The sequence below is a fragment of the Felis catus genome, chromosome D4, assembly GCF_018350175.1.
Source record: "Felis catus isolate Fca126 chromosome D4, F.catus_Fca126_mat1.0, whole genome shotgun sequence".
NCBI lineage: Eukaryota > Metazoa > Chordata > Mammalia > Carnivora > Felidae > Felis > Felis catus.
The window spans coordinates 85,498,638-85,517,162 of NC_058380.1; the positions used below are offsets into that span (position 1 = coordinate 85,498,638).

General features: G+C 48.3%; 1 protein-coding gene across 16 annotated transcripts in view; it reads left to right on the forward strand.

Annotated features, from left to right (window-relative positions):
- The first annotated feature begins 1,932 nt into the window (after nt 1-1,932).
- RALGPS1 (Ral GEF with PH domain and SH3 binding motif 1) overlaps nt 1,933-18,525 on the forward strand; it is a 277,984-nt gene continuing 261,391 nt past the window's right edge. For 3 of the 16 annotated variants that reach the window (XM_045043214.1, XM_045043213.1, XM_045043217.1), the window contains exon 1: nt 1,933-2,164. The gene's annotated coding sequence lies outside the window, so the exon portion shown is untranslated. Of the gene's footprint in view, nt 2,165-2,662; nt 2,685-2,768; nt 2,890-18,525 lie in introns of those variants that run through there. The other 13 variants (XM_019816550.3, XM_011288438.4, XM_023242735.2 and 10 more) reach the window with 8 other exon arrangements.

The window sequence follows — 18,525 nt, forward strand, 5'->3', positions numbered from 1 at the left end:
TCTCCGATGGCTGAGGATATTGAACATCTTTTCATGTACTCATTAGCCATTTGTATACCTTATTTGGGGAACTATCTCTTGAGATCCTTTCTCATTTCAAAATTGGGTTTACGGGGCATGTGCGTGGCTCAGTTGGTTGGGCATCCGGCTTCGGCTCAGGTCATGATCTCACGGTTTGTTGAGTTCCAGCCCCACATCGGGCTCTGTGCTGACAGCTCAGGGCCCGGAGCCTGCTTCTGATTCTGTGTCTCCCTCTCTCCCTGCCCCTCCCTGCTTGCATGGTCTCTCTCTCCCAAAAATAATAAACATAAAAAGAAATTAATAGATGCCATTTGGCAAGCATATATTGCAAGCACTGTCCCAAACTCTTTCCATGTTTGCCCTACACCACACAGGTAGCAATAACAATAGCTAATGTTTATTGAGCTCCTGTTAGGTACTAGGCTCTCTTACACATATCATCTCATTTAATCCTCCCAATAGTCTTTCTGAACAGGCTGCTGTTTTCAGCATACTCATTTTTCAACAAAGAAACTGAGCTTCAGTGACGATAAGTAACTTGGTTACCTGCACACAGCTTGCTGAGTTTGGACTCAGGCAATCTGTCTCTCCAGCTTTTGTACTCAACCACAACCCCGTGCATTTCTGAATCCAGGGGCTTTGAGCAGAACTATTGCATTACATTGTCTTTTGCTCTCCTTAAGTAAAATAAGGTATCTTTTTTGATGATGATGATTTTCTTAATGCAAAATGGCTGAAACTTCCCTCTGAGGTCCCTGAAAACTTAGAACTGGTTTAATTTCTACTGACTTTCTTTCTGTTTGATCGTTTCTTTTTTTTCTCTGTAAGTTTTGGGAAACACAAGAACCAAATCTTTCCATACTCGGACGTAACTTCTATTAAAAAAATTTTTTTTTCAACGTTTATTTATTTTTTGGGGACAGAGAGAGACAGAGCATGAACGGGGGAGGGGCAGAGAGAGAGGGAGACACAGAATCGGAAACAGGCTCCAGGCTCTGAGCCATCAGCCCAGAGCCCGACGCGGGGCTCGAACTCACGGACCGCGAGATCGTGACCTGGCTGAAGTCGGACGCTTAACCGACTGCGCCACCCAGGCGCCCCACTCGGACGTAACTTCTAAATGAATTTGAAAATTGTCAAAATGACGTTCTACATGTCTTTGTGCCCGAGAATCAATGGGAGTAAGGGAGGATGTCGGGGCTCCTTACTGTGGTTCTGGACTTGCAGGGTGTCACAGACCTGACTTCGACTGTGTTTGCAACTTGTTACCTCTGCGACTGTAATCAAATGACTTGACCTCCCTGCCTACCTCTTCGTGTCTGGCACAGAGTATAGGATGTGGGAGCAGGGAGACAAGGGGCAGGCTCATTTCCCCGCTTTGCAATTGTGTGGTCTTGGGCAAGTCCCTTCACCTCTTGGGGCCTAATTTTCCCAGCTGTAAAGTAAATGGGTTGGACCCCCCGCTCTCTGAGGTTTCCTCTGGCTCTGGCGTTCTGTGTTCTGTGCCTACCTCTGAGTTGAATAGAAAGAGCATTGAGGTGATGTCTCTCACAAAACCATTTTTTTGTTGTTGTTGTTCAAAACGATAAATCCTAGGTAGGGATTTCAAGGGGAGATTGTAGGAGGCCTGGAAGGATGTACGGGGAATAAGATGCACTGCTATTTCTAGGAAGAAAATGGGCGTGGCAGGGCGCTGAGAGGGGTGTGCAGACCGCGGAGAGCATCCTTACAGGCTGAGAGGGCGTCCTCAGGCTGGAGCTGAGGCCGAGGCCAGAGAGGACCGAAGCTGCAGCGGCTGCGCACTGGCGCTCCCAGCCGGCCGATTTGCGTGTCCCCGCCTCTGCCTCGAACTGGTTGGGTGGGCTGGTCTGGCGCCGCGCGCCGATTGGTTGGACGGCCCGCCGCTCAGGCCCAGGAGCGGACGGTTCCTACTGCGGCTGGGCACCGGCTCCGCTCCCGCGTCGGCCCGCGCTCCAGCTGCGCCCGGCCCGGCCCCGGCCTGGCTCGGCCCGGCCCCGGCCTGCGAGCGAAGGCGCCGCTGCCGCCTGGGCCGCTCCCAGGGCCATGAGGAAGCGGCGGCAGCCACTGCGGCCCGCGTCAAGGTGACCGGCCGGGACTGCAGCGGCGGCGGCGAGAGCGGGCGGTGAGAGGAGCGGCCCGCGGGGCGGGGCGGGGCGGGGCCCTGAGGGCCGGGCCGCAGGGAGCTGCAGGTGCGGGGGGCGGGACCCAGAGGGGCCGCTGGGCCGGGGAGGGGCCTCGGGGAGGGAGGCGGGGCCGGGGGGCAGGGGTGGTGTTGGGAGGGTTCAGGGGCGCGGGGGGCCGGGCCGGGGGCCTTAGGCGCGCTCGTCCTGCGAGGGGTTGGTGTGAAGGGCAGTGGGTGTCGGGGTGGAGGTGGGGACAGGCCGCAGGTGTTGGGGGCGGGGCTGGTGGAGGCAGTTGGGCGGGGAAGAGGGGGCTGCAGGTGTGGGGGCGGGGCAAGGTGGGACCACAGATTAGGCAGTGGGAGGGGGCTGCGAGGTGAGGTCTGAGCTGCTGGAGAGCCCGGGCCTGAAAAAAACCACAGGTGCAAAGGGCGGGGCCAGGGAGACCTGCAGGGGCGGGGGGCGGGGCACCGAGCGGTTGCAGGTCCGGAAGCGGTGCCTCAGGTGACGAGCTGGCTGAGGGTGAGTGGTCTCCGGAGCAGGGAATGCAGCTCTCTCCGTTGTAGTGGGGTTTGGGTGGGCGCGCGAGCTTTGGGCTTTCTGAATATTCTGGAGGCTTCGAGGGTTGCCGCTGGGCCAGAGGGGTTGGCCGGGCCTGCCTGTGCTTCTCTTGAGGCTGACTTGGATCTTAGCTCGCCCCGTTTATTAGGCTATGACACGCTGTGCGGTAAGTGGGGCGCGTCGTTTTTCACGATCTCAGGGGCTTTCCCTGTGCTGTAGCAGGGGGGCCTGCCTCGATTGGGGTCGGCGGTTGGCATTCATTCGATGATCAGAAATGTGTTTGAGAAATGTTGCTTGCTGGAAGAGTAGTTAGTGTGAAGCTTGAAGGGTCCGGGTACCAGATGCTGCTGCAGATCTTCCCAATGGCAGTCTCCAAAAGACTGACATGGCAGCCTGGTGAGGGGGGAGAACAGGAATGAGGGTTCAGAAGCGTTTGCCTCTGTGTAACCCCCGGAGAGTCTTTCACCTCTCTGAGCTTTGTGTCTTCCTCTGCAAAACGAGCATCTATAGCAGCGCGCAACCTGCCTTGTGTGCCTCCCAGGGGACTTGTGAGGCTAGGATGGAAAAATGCTTATTGAGCAAATTGTGGGCTAAAGTTATGAGTCTCCTTCCTCTTTGCCGATAGGGAGGTTGGATTCACGGACTGGGGGTTTAAAGAGAAGGGTATTTCTAATAGACCATTTTCTTGTTTGAGTTTGGGATGAGGTTCATGGCAGAGAGTACCCAAAAGACTCAGTCCTGTCTTGGATCAAGGCCACTGAGGGAGCTGTGGCAGGGAGCGATGGCAGGTGGAAACCGAGGAACATTTAATTGTTTGCTGACCTTTAGACCCCAACCCCAGCGAGGACTCTGAGCTGGATCATGAGGCTTAGGCTTGAGCCTTATGGAATTCTTCCTCCCCATCCAAGTAGGAACTCTGATTTTACCACGTTCCAGAAGGAAGACACTAAAAAGAAAGGAATGTGAGAATTTCATTAGCTTCCTACAGGGGCAGAGAGAAGAAATCAAGATGAGAGGGCTCCCTCCTATCCAGAAGATAGCAGGGAACCCATGTGTGTGACTTTTTGGTGCACAGTACCTCTACTCACTAGCAGTTTGAACACACTGTCATTTCTCCTACCTGCATTGCAGGAGAAAGAGGCTTCTCCTGCACTGGCCTGCATTTTTCTTTACTTTAGGAGGAATGGAACTTTTGGAGGCCAACCACTGTGGCGTTGGCCTATTTCGCTACCTCTCAGCTGGGTGGTGGTGGCCCAGTGGCATCATGGGAATGGCGTCTCAGGGATGGGTCCTTACTGGGGCCTGGGCTTGTGTGGCGGGCACCCAGAGGGTCTAGCAGTTTGCATGTGTGAGTTTTCCCTTTCTGGCCTGGCAGAAACTGTGTAAATGGTTCTCAGAGATTGCTGCCCTCTGGATAACCATCATGCTCTGTGGGTTAAAAGGAAAGCCCAAACTTGGTGGCACACAAAAGTTAGAACATGCATTGCATAATGAGAGGATCGTCTCTTTGCTTGTTATTGGAGTGACAATACCAATTTTTGGTTGGTTGAGAGAAACTTCATCAATAGAAAATATTGAACCCGAAGCTCTTTGCGATATGGCCCCAGTCTACCTTTTTAAATTGATTTTCCTCTTCACTATGGAGGGTGAAAGCTCTGGCTTGGAAGTCAGGTGGGTCAGGTTGGAAGTCTTGTGCACCAGTTTCTCAACTTCTCAGAGCTTTGTTTGCCTTATTTGTGAAACAAGGATAATCATGTCCACATTGAGAGGTTGTTATGAAGAATAAATGAGACAAGGTATGTGAAAGCACCTGATATATTAGGCATCCAACGTTAGGGTCCATTTCTCCCCTCCCTGCCTACTCGTCTTTCAACACAACAGAATAGCATGAGGCACGTAAAGAGAGCAGGACTGGTAATTCTGAGGCCTTCCCTTCTTGTATAACCTTGAACAAATCTCTTTGCCAGACCTCCATTTTCTAGGCTGAGTGAGGATGGTGTGAGACTGAGAACATCAAGCGTTGCGCTTGCTCTGGCATTCTCATCAGCATGCTGTCATATTTTCCTGAAAGGCAGGGGGGAAGAAACTAATGACCTGCTGTTTAAAAAAAAAAAAAAAATCTGCCTAACACTTTGCCTAGTGCGTAGTAGGTGCTTATTAAATACTTGTTGAAGGAACAGATGAAGGGATTTAAGAAGAAGGTGTGGCCCGTTGCCCCTGCTGCTTATATGTATGTTGTATCTCTGTCTTCAAAATGCTATTGATTTATTTGCAAAAACCTATTGCAACATTAGTGAAATTGGCGAACCTCAGCATGAAAGACCAAAGCTGTTTCACAGTTCTGTTTTACCATAAATGAAGTCCACCCAGCTTTTGTTCATAAGCACACATACTTCTTCGCAGTTGCAGTTATATGTACGCGAGCATTTGGAAGAAGCCTGGCAAAAAGTGTTTTTTTTAAATGGTGTTTTTAATCTTATTTTTTTAAGAAGTAAAAAAAAAAATATATCACACATGGCTTCTCTTTCTAAAGGCAGGTAGTTCATGGGGCGCCTGGGTGATTCAGTCTGTTAAGTGGTCAACTCTTGGGGGGCGCCTGGGTGGCTCCGTCGGTTATGTGTCCGACTTCAGCTCAGGTCATGATCTCATGGCCTGTAAGTTTGAGCCCCGCGTCGGGCTCTGTGCTGACAGCTCAGAGCCTGGAGCCTGCTGCGGATTCTGTGTCCCCTTCTCTCTCTGACCCTCCCCCGTTCATGCTCTGTCTCTCTCTGTCTCAAAAATAAATAAACATTAAAAAAAAAAAGCGTTCAACTCTTGGTTTCAGCTCAGGTCATGATCTCACGGAATTCGTGAGCTCAAGACCCGCATCAGGCTTTGCACTGACAGGGTGGAGTCTGCTTGTGACACTCTCACTCTCACTCTCTCTCTCTCTCTCTCTCTCTCTCTTTCTCTCCCTCTCCCCCTCACTTTCTCACTCACTCTCAACCGCCCCCCCCCATCTCTCTTGCTCTCAAAATAAATGAATAAACTTTAAAAAAAAGGCAAGTCATTCAAAGGGGAACAAATTATAAAGGGTCTTTCTTGCCTCCAGCTGCCAGTCCTTCTCCCTAGGGGCAACCACCATTACCATTTTTCTTGTTTATTATATATCCTTTCTCTTACAGCAAGAATGGTGTCTGTGCATCCTCTTTCTCCTTCATTTATTCACTTGATCTGTTTTGGAAATTGTTCCAACATTGGACTGTGTTCCAGTTGGTACACACAGTTCCTTCTTAATAAATGTTTTCAACTGATGTTGTAAGCACAATTTTATCCACATCTCCCCGCCCTCCCCATGATGTTTACTCAGTAATGGTTAGCAGTCATTGTTTAGAAGAATAACAAGAGACATCCCTTGTTCTTTTCTAGGAAACAAATGGCTTTGGTCCCATTGAACAATAGACTACAGGCAGCCGTATATCTGGATGCAAGGTGGACGGCAGAAAGAGAAAGGAAAAGGGATCTGTTTGTTAGTGAATGAAAACTGACTTTCCATTCAGCCCTTGATTCAAAGTTGAGCTGTCACTCACTGGCTGTATGACTTGGGGCAATTTACCTAATCTTTCTGCATTTCAGTCTTCCTATCTGCAAATGGATGATGATAATAAAATCTGCCTTTTGAGGTTTTTGTGCGGAGGAAATGAGATCATGCATACAAAGTACTTGTAGCAATAGCAGGTCTTAGTAGATGCTCAAGAAGGGGTAGCTGCCATGTTATTAATAACCTGAAGTAGCCTCTTTTGTTTTTTGTCAGCAGATATTTCCTGGGCAGTTGAGACTGAGCCGTGGACAGTGCCCAAAGTCCTTGCCCTTGGGATGCTCACATACTGTGCAGGGAGACAGACACCTAAGTCACTGATTACCCAACAGTTGTGGTGGGCCCAACGTTGGGGTGGCGAGCAGTAGAGGGGTCATGGAGTCAGGAAATAGTGACTTCTCCCTGGGTGATTTGGGAATGGCTTCCCAGGTCAAATATCCCTACCTTTGTGAAACCTGCTCTGTTCTAGGCACAAGTGACCGCTCCTGTTTGTACTCCCTTGACTTTCATTGTGTGTCTGCCTTGATCAGAACACGCACTGTGTTATAGCGTGCATCGGTTTATGTCTGTGGCTCCTCCCTGCACAGGAAAACCCTCCTGCTGTCTTTGCTGCTGAGTCTTCAGGGTAGGCTCTTGGTGGGCATTGAGACGTACCTCTGGACCAACTGAATGTTGGCAAGCTCTTATTGATAAGTCATTATTTCTCTGGTGAATCCCGGTTTCTGGGCTCTGTTCCTTCACTTTCCAACTACTTGAGTGCTGACTCTGACAGGCATGTGTTCTGCCATATACTAGCTGTAGGCTTTGGGTGTGGCTGGTGGTACTTGTCCAAAGTGTCTTAGAGATGGGAGAGGAAAGAACTATTTGCTCCGGATGCTCTAGGACAAGATAGGGAAGCAGAAAAAAGGACAGCTCTGAACATGAACTGCTCATATTTGTTAAGCCCACCTTGACTTTCCTCAGAGCATGGCTGCTCATCTTTCTCTTGTGGTGAGGTTGTGGAGGAGCAGGCTCAAGGGAGCAGAGTAGTGGTGCATAGACTTTGACCAGAGGAAGTGGACAGTTGGTCAGGTTGGCATCTGTGAGGGGCATCCTGGGGGCATTTTTAGGGCCATTTTCTTAAAAAGAGAGGTGACCTTACTTCCTTTATGCGGGGATTCACTCACCAGCCTTGCTGGGTTCCTGCTTTGGGCTAAACCCTTTGCTGAATGCTGGGAATGTGTGGAGATGAAGGAGTCCTGTCCCTGCCTTTGAGGAGCTCATGGTTGGGGGAGGAGCCACATGCAAACAGAAGGTGATCAGAAGGCAACGGACTGTGACAGAAGACCTCAAGTCAAGGGGCCAAGCAGATTCATGCTCTGGAGCCAGGCAGACCTGGGTTCAAATTCTGGCTCTTCCACACAGAAGGCCTTGGGCAAATGTCTTCCTGTTTGTGTCTTGTTTACTGATTTGTTAAATGGGGATAGCAGTGTTATCTAACTTAGGACTCTTGTTGAAGATTCAGTGAAATAATGCAGTGGCACGTTTAGCCTGGTGCCTGATAGAAAGCTGTTCCTACAGACTGCTCACATGTTATTCGTGGTTCTTTTGGAGCACTGAGGAGCACCTCTTCAGTTGTTTTCTCTGGTTTCTAGTATAGTGGTAATGGTGCCAGTGGTAAAGAAGACGGCCATGGTGTCTGAGAAACCAGCTCTGAAGTCACAAAGAACTCGAGGAGTTCTAGGGGTACTCCTCATGGGCCCCGTTCACCCCGAGTTATGGGTTTGTCCACAAGTGTTTCCTCTCCCTTTTTTTTTTTTTTTTTTACACAAGCCCTTCTCAAAGGTAGTTTCCAGCCCAGCACCATCGTGAGCACCTTTTCTTCATTGGATCACCTGCACTGATCAATTCCACATCTTTTCCCCAAGGGGAGGCATAAGCCAGGCTTGTTTCACATGCAGAGGCAATGAAAACCCAGAATGACAAATTGTCCCACAGTTTTTCTGCAGAGCTTTTGACTCCATTATGTTCTCTGTAGGAGATTTTTCTCCTGACATCAGAGCTTAAAGTGCAGACTCTAGAGTCAGGCCAATGTGGGTATGGGTCCTAACTCCACCACTCAAAACCCTGGTGGCTTTGGTCAAGTGACCACTCCTCTGTTTCCTCATTGATATAGGAAGTGTGATGATGTGGGAAATAAGCCCACTTGACCCAATCAAAGGAGGGATGCAGTGAAGCAAGGTTTCAATGAATGTTCTTGTCAGAGCGGGTGTCTGACAGACCGGCACACTTGGGGCAGTTACAGCAGAAATTTATCTCCTAGTATGCAAGTTCCTCCCCTGATTCCTCATTGGATGAATACTACAGAGGTTACAGCCTTACCCAGACATCGCCTATGCCCGTGTAAGCAAAAACTAGTCTAATTGGAACAAATGTACGTTTCCTGAGGGATGCGGAGACTCTCAGTCCCTCCTTTGTTCTTTGGCGCATGCTCATTGCAAAGCCCGTGAAAGTAAGTTCGCGAAACAGAGAGGGGAAGAAGAACCAGGAAATGAAGTATCTAAGGGTTTGGGACTCCACTGTGGGCTGGGCGGGGCGGGGTTCATACATATGTCCAGTAGGTTGTAATGTAATCCTGCTGTTAAGTAGTACAGCTTTTATTTGATGTTTCTGAAAATGAATCATCTCCCGTACTTTTCACAATGGTACTTACCTCCATATGGTTCCTAAAAGGCTTCAAGGTGATCATGTGGAATGGGGCTCAGCATAGAGTTCACACATCATGAGCACCCAGTAGATGTGAGCTGGAATAATGTTCTCTTCATCCATTGTTAGCGTGCTTGCAGAATGCTTTTTTAGGGGATGTTAATTTACTGCCTATGGAAGTTACTTGAGTTATCGCACAAGGAATATGTTAAAACTCAGATGTCCTCGGTGGGAGGGGCTAGTAGGGTCATCCAGGGTGGCAGGAGGAACTCAGCTTGTGTTGGGACTGGATGCAAGTGTGCACACCCACAAAAGCAGTTGGCTGTTGGTAAGGGAGAGGATGCAGTCACTGTGAGGGGGGGCCTTGTCTCAGGCTGGTCCAGCAAATGAAGGCTCGTTTCCCAAGTTGTTTCTGTCTCCTTGTTCTGTGACTCCACGTTAAATGGAGGGTCTTTAATATGAACGGATGCAACATTATATTTTTCCTCTTTAAGATTTAAATATTTTTAGGGGCTCCTGGGTGGCCCAGTGGGTTAAGCGTCAGCCTTCGGCTTAGGTCATGATCTCATGGCTCGTGAGTTCAAGCCCGGCGTTGGACTCTGTGCTGACAGCATAGAGCCTGGAACCTGCTTTGGATTCTGTGTCTCCCCCACTCTCTGCCCCTATCTCACTCACGCTCTGTCTCTCTCTCTCCTTCGACAATAAACAAACATTAAACAAAAAAATTAAAAAAAAATGAGATGAAGATTTAAATATTTTTATTATAAGGTTTTATTTTAAGGTGAAGACAATTTCTTGACTAATCAAGAAATTTAAATATTTGGCCTCAACAGTCAAAGATGTCTTTGAAAATCATCTTCTCTTCGTAAAGATGAAAGAAAGACTGATGAGTATAATTAAATTCATGTTTATTGGCTATTATAATTCTCACCCACTCTTGTATAAGCTTGATAATTAGGTCAAGAGAAATCTGTGCTTTTGATACATTTCTCAGTAATTAAATATTTATGGAAAACAAGTTAATAAATTCAGGAGAATATGCTGTGTCTCTTTTTGTGGCACTGAAGTTTGTTATGTGGAATCGGTGGCTTTGACCATTTTGAGGTATTTTTCATTGCGTGTCCTTTCTGTGGCTGTGCTTTGATTTGTTTTTCCTCTGGGCACCATATCTCCAACACTTTCGGCCCACTAGCATTTCTAGACTGTTCCCCCCACAGGCTCCCACAACACCCTCCTGTAGTGTGTCATAACACTCTGTGACTAATGAGGACTTCCTGGTGAACACCACCCCCGCCCCCCTCCCTGCCGGCCGATTTTGTAGAGTAAGAGCCTGCATTTGTTCTTGCCAGATCCTGGGCCTAGCCCAGGGCTAGTACAAGGCAGCCAGAATGAGTTGTGTGTGGTTCTCTGCTTAAAACCCTTCAGTGGCTTCTGACCTCCCTTAGGAAAAAGACCAGATCTGAAGCATGGCCTGCTGGGTGTAACAAGATGCTTTGTCGTGCAGTGGTTGGTGATGTCTGTCTCCCGTAGTGCTGTCAGATCCTGGACTAGGGCTGGTTTGCTCACCATTGGGTCTTTAGGGCCTGTCATAGCGTCTGGCACATAGCAGGTACCCCATAAGTGTTTGTCGAATGAATAAATGAAGTAAACGGTGAGTGTCCAGTAACTGATTTGAATCTATGAAATGAGAACGTTGGATCTGAGGTCCCTTCATTGTGAAATATCTCAACACTTTACAAAGTCTCTCTTTTTTTTTTTTTTTAATTTTTTTTCAGTGTTTTTATTTATTTTTGGGACAGAGAGAGACAGAGCATGAACGGGGGAGGGGCAGAGAGAGAGGGAGACACAGAATCGGAAACAGGCTCCAGGCTCCGAGCCATCAGCCCAGAGCCTGACGCGGGGCTCGAACTCCCGGACCGCGAGATCGTGACCTGGCTGAAGTCGGACGCTTAACCGACTGCGCCACCCAGGCGCCCCACAAAGTCTCTTGACACCTGTTTTTTCAGGGTCTTCTTGGTTCTTACAAGGCAGTCTTTGAGGTGCATGGGAGAAAATGGAAGCTCAGAGAGGCCAAGCAAGTTGCCCAAGATGTAGCTGTGGGAGAAACTGAGGGCTCCTCCATTGTCTTTTCTTGCACCCTGTGCTGCCTCAAGGTGTGGTTTCTGACATTGGAAGAGTCATAGGTGAGATAAGGAAACGTGTTCATTGAAAAAGGTACTTGTGATGGTTTCTCTTAGTTTTAGTTATTTTAGTTTCCTGATAATGGAACTTAAGGAGTACAATTTGCAGTGAGGGTTTTAAGGTCTGTTTTCATTCTAGGGACTAGGAAACCCTGATCTTCCTTGTAAAGTACAGTAATTACTAATGCATGTGCTGATGGGTTGACAACTAAGATTAGAATTTGTTCTTGTTGGGAAGCTTTTTGATAAGATTAGAGGATTAGAATCTTTTAGATAAGATTTTGATGATTGATAGACAGCATTCTCTTGCTGTTTTCAAACCTGCCAGGTTGCTCTAGTTAGCTTATTTCTCTACTTTCTCTCTGGGTATACCTGCTACAGGGCTCTTTTGCAATGAGCACTGTTGTGAACTTTGCACTCATCAGATGTGGTGTCAGTCCGTCCTGAAAGTTAAGGGCACGGAGTCCACTCTTCCCACTGCTGAGGGTGGGACTTTGCCAGGGTTTCATACTCTGTGTCCTGCTTCTCCACCCAGCAAATCCTATGGACTTTAGCACATCCATTTGTACATTGCATTTCGTAACAACTTCCTGCAGGACATAAAACGTTGCACATAGACTATGTTCATGAAGAAGCATTTACCTCTGATGAAAATCTCTGCATTGAGGTCCTTTGTTGAGTCGGAGGAACTAAGTCCTGACTTCGTGTGCAGCTCTGGGGTCTGGTGGCAATATGCATATTGATCGTAGGGAGCTTCATCATGATCTTAGGGGGCTTCTTAAAGGCTGAGAGATTCTTGGAACCTAGTTTTATAAATATAGCCAATATCCTTTTGGAACAGAGACAGCAGCCTGGAATTATAGAAAAATCACCGGATATGAAGCCAGAATGCAAGTGTGTCAGTTTGTTCTGACACCTGCTTTCCAAATAAACAGGAATATCCCTGGTGTGTATGTGTCCTTTCTTCAGTAGGAAAGCCCCAGTTTTATTTTTATCCTTTCTTATTTTATTTATATTAAATGTTTATTTTTGAGAGAGCGAGCGAGCGAGCAGGGGAGGGGCAGAGAGAGGGAGGGACAGAGGATACGAAGCGGGCTTTGCATTGACAGCAGAGAGCCTGACGCAGGGCTTGAACTCACGAACTATGAGATTATGACTTGAGCCGCAATCGGGTGCTCAACCAACTGAGTCTCCCAGGCACCTCAAAATGCCCCAGTTTTAAAATTTGAGATTGCTTTGTGAGGGTCGAGTCAGAGTAAAGAGAGCTGTATGATGTGGAACTATTGTGCTAGCAATGAAAGGCAGCCTTATTCCTTGTTCTTGCCTGTCTTTTAGACCTACCTGCCTGTCAGTCCATCTGTCCATCCATCCATCCATCCATCCATCCATAATCCATCCATTTCTGTTCAGGGCCTGCTGAGTGTGGGGCCACAGTACAGAAAAAAAGATGAATCTGGTCCTTGCTGTCTTTTAACTCATAATCTAGCAGCAAAGTTAAAGAAGTATAAAAATAAGTACAAAAACAATAACAAGCATAGAAAACATTAACTGAAGCACTGAAGATGGCTACAGAGGAGGAGTAGAAGGTGCCTGCCGACTGTAAACAGGGCAGCTCTACCTGCTGGGAAGGCCAGAGCCACTTTCCACAGAAAAGATGAGTTGGAGTTGACCAGGCGAACAGGTGGCGGCTGCATGGTCATGGTTCCAGTTGGGACAAGGGCATGGCGAATTCCAGACGTTAACAGAGAGCCAGTGTGGCTGGAGGTCTGAGTTGCGAGGGAAACTCTGTAGTGTTCACACCCTGGTGGTTGGTGGTCCCGGTGCTGTTTTCTTTTTTTTTTTTTTTTTAATTTTTATTTTTCAACGTTTATTTTTTTTTTTTGGGACAGAGAGAGACAGAGCATGAACGGGGGAGGGGCAGAGAGAGAGGGAGACACAGAATCGGAAACAGGCTCCAGGCTCTGAGCCATCAGCCCAGAGCCCGACGCGGGGCTCGAACTCACGGACCGCGAGATCGTGACCTGGCTGAAGTCGGACGCTTAACCGACTGCACCACCCAGGCGCCCCCCCCGGTGCTGTTTTCTTGACCTGCGCAGGCATCCCCGACAGGCTCTTGCTGACTCTTGTTTTACATAATTCCCATCTATCGCCGAAAGCGTCTATTACTGAAACAATACCTGCCACGGTTTCCAAGATAGCAGTTGGGTTTATTTTTATTGCCTTCAAGATTGGTTGCTTTCTTTGCTTTTTGATCTCATTAGTGATTTTCATTCCACATTTCCTGAGCTCGCACCTGGGTTTGGCACCGCAGGCTTTGCCCTCAGGAGCCCACGGACCTGACACACAGGAGTAAATAGATGAGAGTGGTGATGCTGCGTCAGGGATGGCAAGCAGTAGAAATGGGAGCTTGTGGGATGGAACCAGACTCACAGGATCTTAAAGATGGATTTTCAGTTTCCCAGGCAAAGAGGGACACGGGCTGAGGACACAGACTGCAGAGTAACAGAAGCAGGAAAGAACATGCTGTGTGTCAGGAGTGGTGAGCTGCCTGGCATTGCTAGAGGGTGAAGCTCATGAACACAGGGAGGAGACGCTGGCAGGAGAGGAGGTCAGAGGTGTGGTTCAGGGTCAGTTCTCAGAGGGACTCGAAGGCAGTGCTTGGGAGTTCAGATGGTGTCCTGTGGCCAGCGGGGTACCGTTCCAGAGTTATGGGAGGAGGAAAACACTGCCGGTTGTGACCCTGGTGCAGAGGATGGTGTGGGGGAGATGAGTGCAGGGCTCTTGCCCCTGAGCTTGGCCATGGGGCTGGAGAGGAGGAGGCAGGTTTGGGAGAAGCTGAGGAAGAGGCCTCCTTTCTTGCATATTTAGTGGATGGGAGGGCAGTATCAGGGTTTCTCACTTTAGTGATATTAAGGGCTGGGCCAGTTGCAGAGATAAGGAACAAGACAGGGGTATTGGGTTGAGGAGGAGGAAGTAGTGAATTCAGTGTTGGCAACAGCCAAGCTGAGTTTGGGAGGCCTGTGGGACAGCGTTTTGGCAGCTGGCCTGCTTGCCTGGAGCTCAGAGAAAGATCTGGGCCAGAGCAGTGGTCCTCAGTCTTTGGAGCATCAGGATCCTCAGTGGTGTTTGGGGGAGAGAGACTGGTCATCTGTATGCCGTGGAGCCTTCACAGGTGGCTCCAATACCCTGCTGGCTAAGAGAGAGAGACTTGGGGTCATCCTTGTATAGCTGGCCCAAAGTGATAGGAGAGAGGTGGGTCACCCAGGAAGTTCCTGCATAGTGGGCACGGGATCCTGGCTGGAGTGCTGGGGAGCACCAGTGCGAGGGATGGAGCACATAGAAGAGTCAGAGAAGGAGCTGGAGGAGGGTCAGTGAGAAAGTAGTAACCTAGGAAGATAATGGTGTGGAGACTGGTGGCTGGGGCATCCCCTCCAGCTCGCTGTCTGCAGGGCCTCTGCCCCTGCCCTTGAAGCTGGGTGCCCCAGGCTTCCTGCTGACACTTTTATTTTCACTAATGTTGGAGACAGTCCAACATTAGTTCCTTTTGCTTCTGTGTACAAAAGACCGAGAGAGGCTCTTGGCTGCGGCCAGTGTCTCAACCCTTCATCTTCCCTGAGACCTCCTCAGGCAGTGCACCGTGCCTGCTACTGCTGCTCTTTTGGTTTGAAATCTCTGGTTCCTGAAGCAGGAAAGTCGGGGCCCCATCCAGTGTTCTGAGGTTCAGGACAGGTCTGCAGCCTCAGTGGGAAGGGTGTGTGTCTAGATCCCAGGATCAGGAGCTGTCAGAGCTGTGCGAGGAAGTCCAGGAAGATGACAAAACCGTGCAGACTGGACTAAAGTGATGTGGGAGCCCTGTGACTGGGGTTGTGCATTCTTGGTCTCCTGTGTGTCCTGAGCTTGGGCAGCAGCCTGGTGTACAACTTCCAGAACTTACAGATGGGTCTTAGAGTTAGTGTACATGAGATTTACCCAGACTGCTCATGAAGGGTGTCCTAAATTGACAAAAGTGGAAGTCCGCCCCCCTGGTAGGCCTAAATGCCTGACAGAGATCAGCTTACAGAACCCAGTGAAGAGCCAACGAGAATCTGATGTGTGATGCCACATGCATCTTTAAGATATACCCTGACCCCAAAACCTGGGAGTGTAGGGCAGAGGCGGAGACCTAGTTGGCACTGGCCCTGGTGCTGAAACCACAGCTGAAGAGTGGTGAGAAAGGATCAGGGATAATTGGAGGTGAGTAGCTGTCCTTGATATCAGGGCCCACCACCCTGATATGAAGCCATTTGCCTCTCACAAAAGGAGAAGGAAAAAGGATTAATGTTCATTGGTTGAAAAACCTCAATGTTTAGCAAAGAGAAGGGAGCAGATGAGTGGATGGGAGTATGTGTACCAGTACAGAACATAAAACGCTGTTCAGCTCTTGTGGGATGGAACACAGAGAAGTGGTTCCGAAAATGGGGCTGACTGAACTGGGTTCAAATGCTGCCTTTGCCTAAGGACTCACTACCACAGCCAGTGAAGATACTTTTATTGACAGTGTCCTTGGGTGGGTCACCTGACCTCCTGGGGCCTCACTTGCTAGGGTGAGTTTTCTCACATTAAATGGGTGTGATAGCAATACCCATCTTAGAGAATTTTTATAAGAACTCAGTGGTATATTAGTACAGAGAAGGTGCTTGACAAAGTGTCTATCACAGAGTAATGGTTCAGTAAATAACAGTACTAATGCTGCTGATGATAATATGATCCTTGCGTGAATACCTCTGCTGATTTCTCCCCTGGACTAAACCCCACCAATGTAGCACACATATGATGTAAAGGACTTCAGCAATAATAGGCTCAGCTGTTGATCCTGGATCAATAATTGGAGGTGATAAGGACCAATTAGCACATTAGCCTTAGTCTTTAGTGATGGTATAGATGTGTATCACCTCATCTATCTTTCTGAGTATTTTGGTGGATATTGGGGGAGGTGGCATTACGGATTATTTACCTAGTGTTTGGTTGTTAATGCCAAAGTCTCATTTTTATGATGAGGCTTGTTACTGAGTAGCCTCTTATTAAATGTTTTTTTGAGGACGTGGGGGGAAAATGTTTCTTGAATGGATAAGATGAAAATCAATCAGTTGATCAAGCAATCAACTTCTGGCTCTTTCCAGGGAAGTCTACACATAGTAATAGTGATAATGCCATATCTCCAAATGTTGGCAATTCCAATGAGATAGTCTACAAAACTTGATAAAATAGTGATATTTATCTGGAAAAAGAAATTGGTAAAAACATTAAAAAAATTTTAGGGCACGGAAATGGCCTTCATTCTTCTAGATTCCTGTTCATTTCAACAAATGTTTGAGTTTGTCTGCTATGTGTAAAAATAGTGCTAGACCCTTAGTTGGGGGAATATAAAAATTGACATCTATTGGATATCTTTCGTGATACATATTCTCATATAACATTTATATCTATCCTTATGAGGGAGCCATTTTTGTAGTTTGGAGTATAAGTGACAGAAAACTAAAATAACAAAGACATAACAAAGACAAATAAGATAGAAACTTCTCATGTGTGAGAAGTCAAGAGATAATCAGCTCAGGGTAGGTATAGAGCCTATATGGTCAGAGACTCAAGTTCCTTCTATCTTGTTGTTCCATCATGAGGCTATCTTGGGAATGACTTCCAAGTCTGAGGTCACTTCAAGGCCTGAAATGGCTGCTGGAGCTCTAGCTTTTGCATCTGCATTCCAGCCTTTGAGGGCCACTTTCCAGAATTTGTGCATGACATTTCTTGCATCTCATTGGCCTGATCTCGGTCATATGGCCACACCTAGCAGTAAGGGAGGTTGGGAAATGTAATCTCTATTCAGGGAAGCCATGTGTCCACCTACAGACCAGAATTTCTGTTACTAACGAAGGAGAGGAGGATGGTTATTGGGGGCCAGCATCACCATTATTGGCCCCATTTAAAATATGTGGAGTCTCAGAGTAGTTGAGATCAGCCTCATATATATGGCCTATAAATGATTGAACCTTCACAACTTATTATAAAGCAGTAATTTATTAATTCCATATGGCTCTTGGGCAAGAGCAGGAAAACAGATTCCTGGAAAAGAAATGATTTCTTTGCTAACATGCACAGGACCTTAATTCATGAGCCATCAGGAGTTACACAATAGCAAGGGAAGGAATGGTTATTACATTGTTGGGACATTTGGCTTTCAACGCCAGAAGGAATTGCTAAGCTTGACCCCAAACAGCAGTGGAGACTCCAGATGAGTTTAAGAACAAAACCTGGAGTTAAAGATGGGAAGATGTATACTGAGCTCTGTTATGGGATCTAGGAGAGGTGGGTTACAGGATTCAGGTTGGGGTGAGTTAGGAGGGAGAACTTCCCCTGTCTTCTTCCCTTCCCTTCCCTTCCCTTCCCTTCCCTTCCCTTCCCTTCCCTTCCCTTCCCTTCCCTTCCCTTCCCTTCCCTTCCCTTCCCTTCCCTTCCCTTCCCTTCCCTTCCCTTCCCTTCCCTTCCCTTCCCTTCCCTTCCCTTCCCTTCCCTTCCCTTCCCTTCCCTTCCCTTCCCTTCCCTTCCCTTCCCTTCCCTTCCCTTCCCTTCCCTTCCCTTCCCTTCCCTTCCCTTCCCTTCCCTTCCCTTCCCTTCCCTTCCCTTCCCTTCCCTTCCCTTCCCTTCCCTTCCCTTCCCTTCCCTTCCCTTCCCTTCCCTTCCCTTCCCTTCCCTTCCCTTCCCTTCCCTTCCCTTCCCTTCCCTTCCCTTCCCTTCCCTTCCCTTCCCTTCCCTTCCCTTCCCTTCCCTTCCCTTCCCTTCCCTTCCCTTCCCTTCTTTTCTTTTCTTTTCTTTTCTTTCACCTTTTTGTATGGGTAATGCCTGAGTCAGAGGCAAAGGACTTTATTGCTAGCATAAACATTAGCGTGTGTGTCCATTTCTCTTCCCCCACATTCCATGGGGGTGATGCCATGGGCCAGATGGAGGCTGTGCTTCTGTGTCAGGGCTGAGAAACACTGTGCTGGGGGCACCAGGTGCTTTATAGCAGGCAGTAAGCAAGCTTGCTTTTCAGCCCTGAGGGAGACATTGTCTCATCCCTCAAAGCTGCCCACTGCAAGCACAACCTTGAAAAGTGGCCTGGGTAAAGGCTGGTCAGAGGTTGCATTCTTGGCCTGCCCAACGGGACATGTTGGAGTGCCAGAGAACATGGAGGAGTGAGTGCCCTAACAGGTGCTTGCCAGGATTAATTGGGATAATGTGTGTGCCAATAGGAAGCTCTCGATCAGTGTCATTATCCCTTATGTCTCTGAAAAGACAGGTCCAGCGATGACATGGTTGTTACAGTGTTCCCACCTGGTTGCCAGTG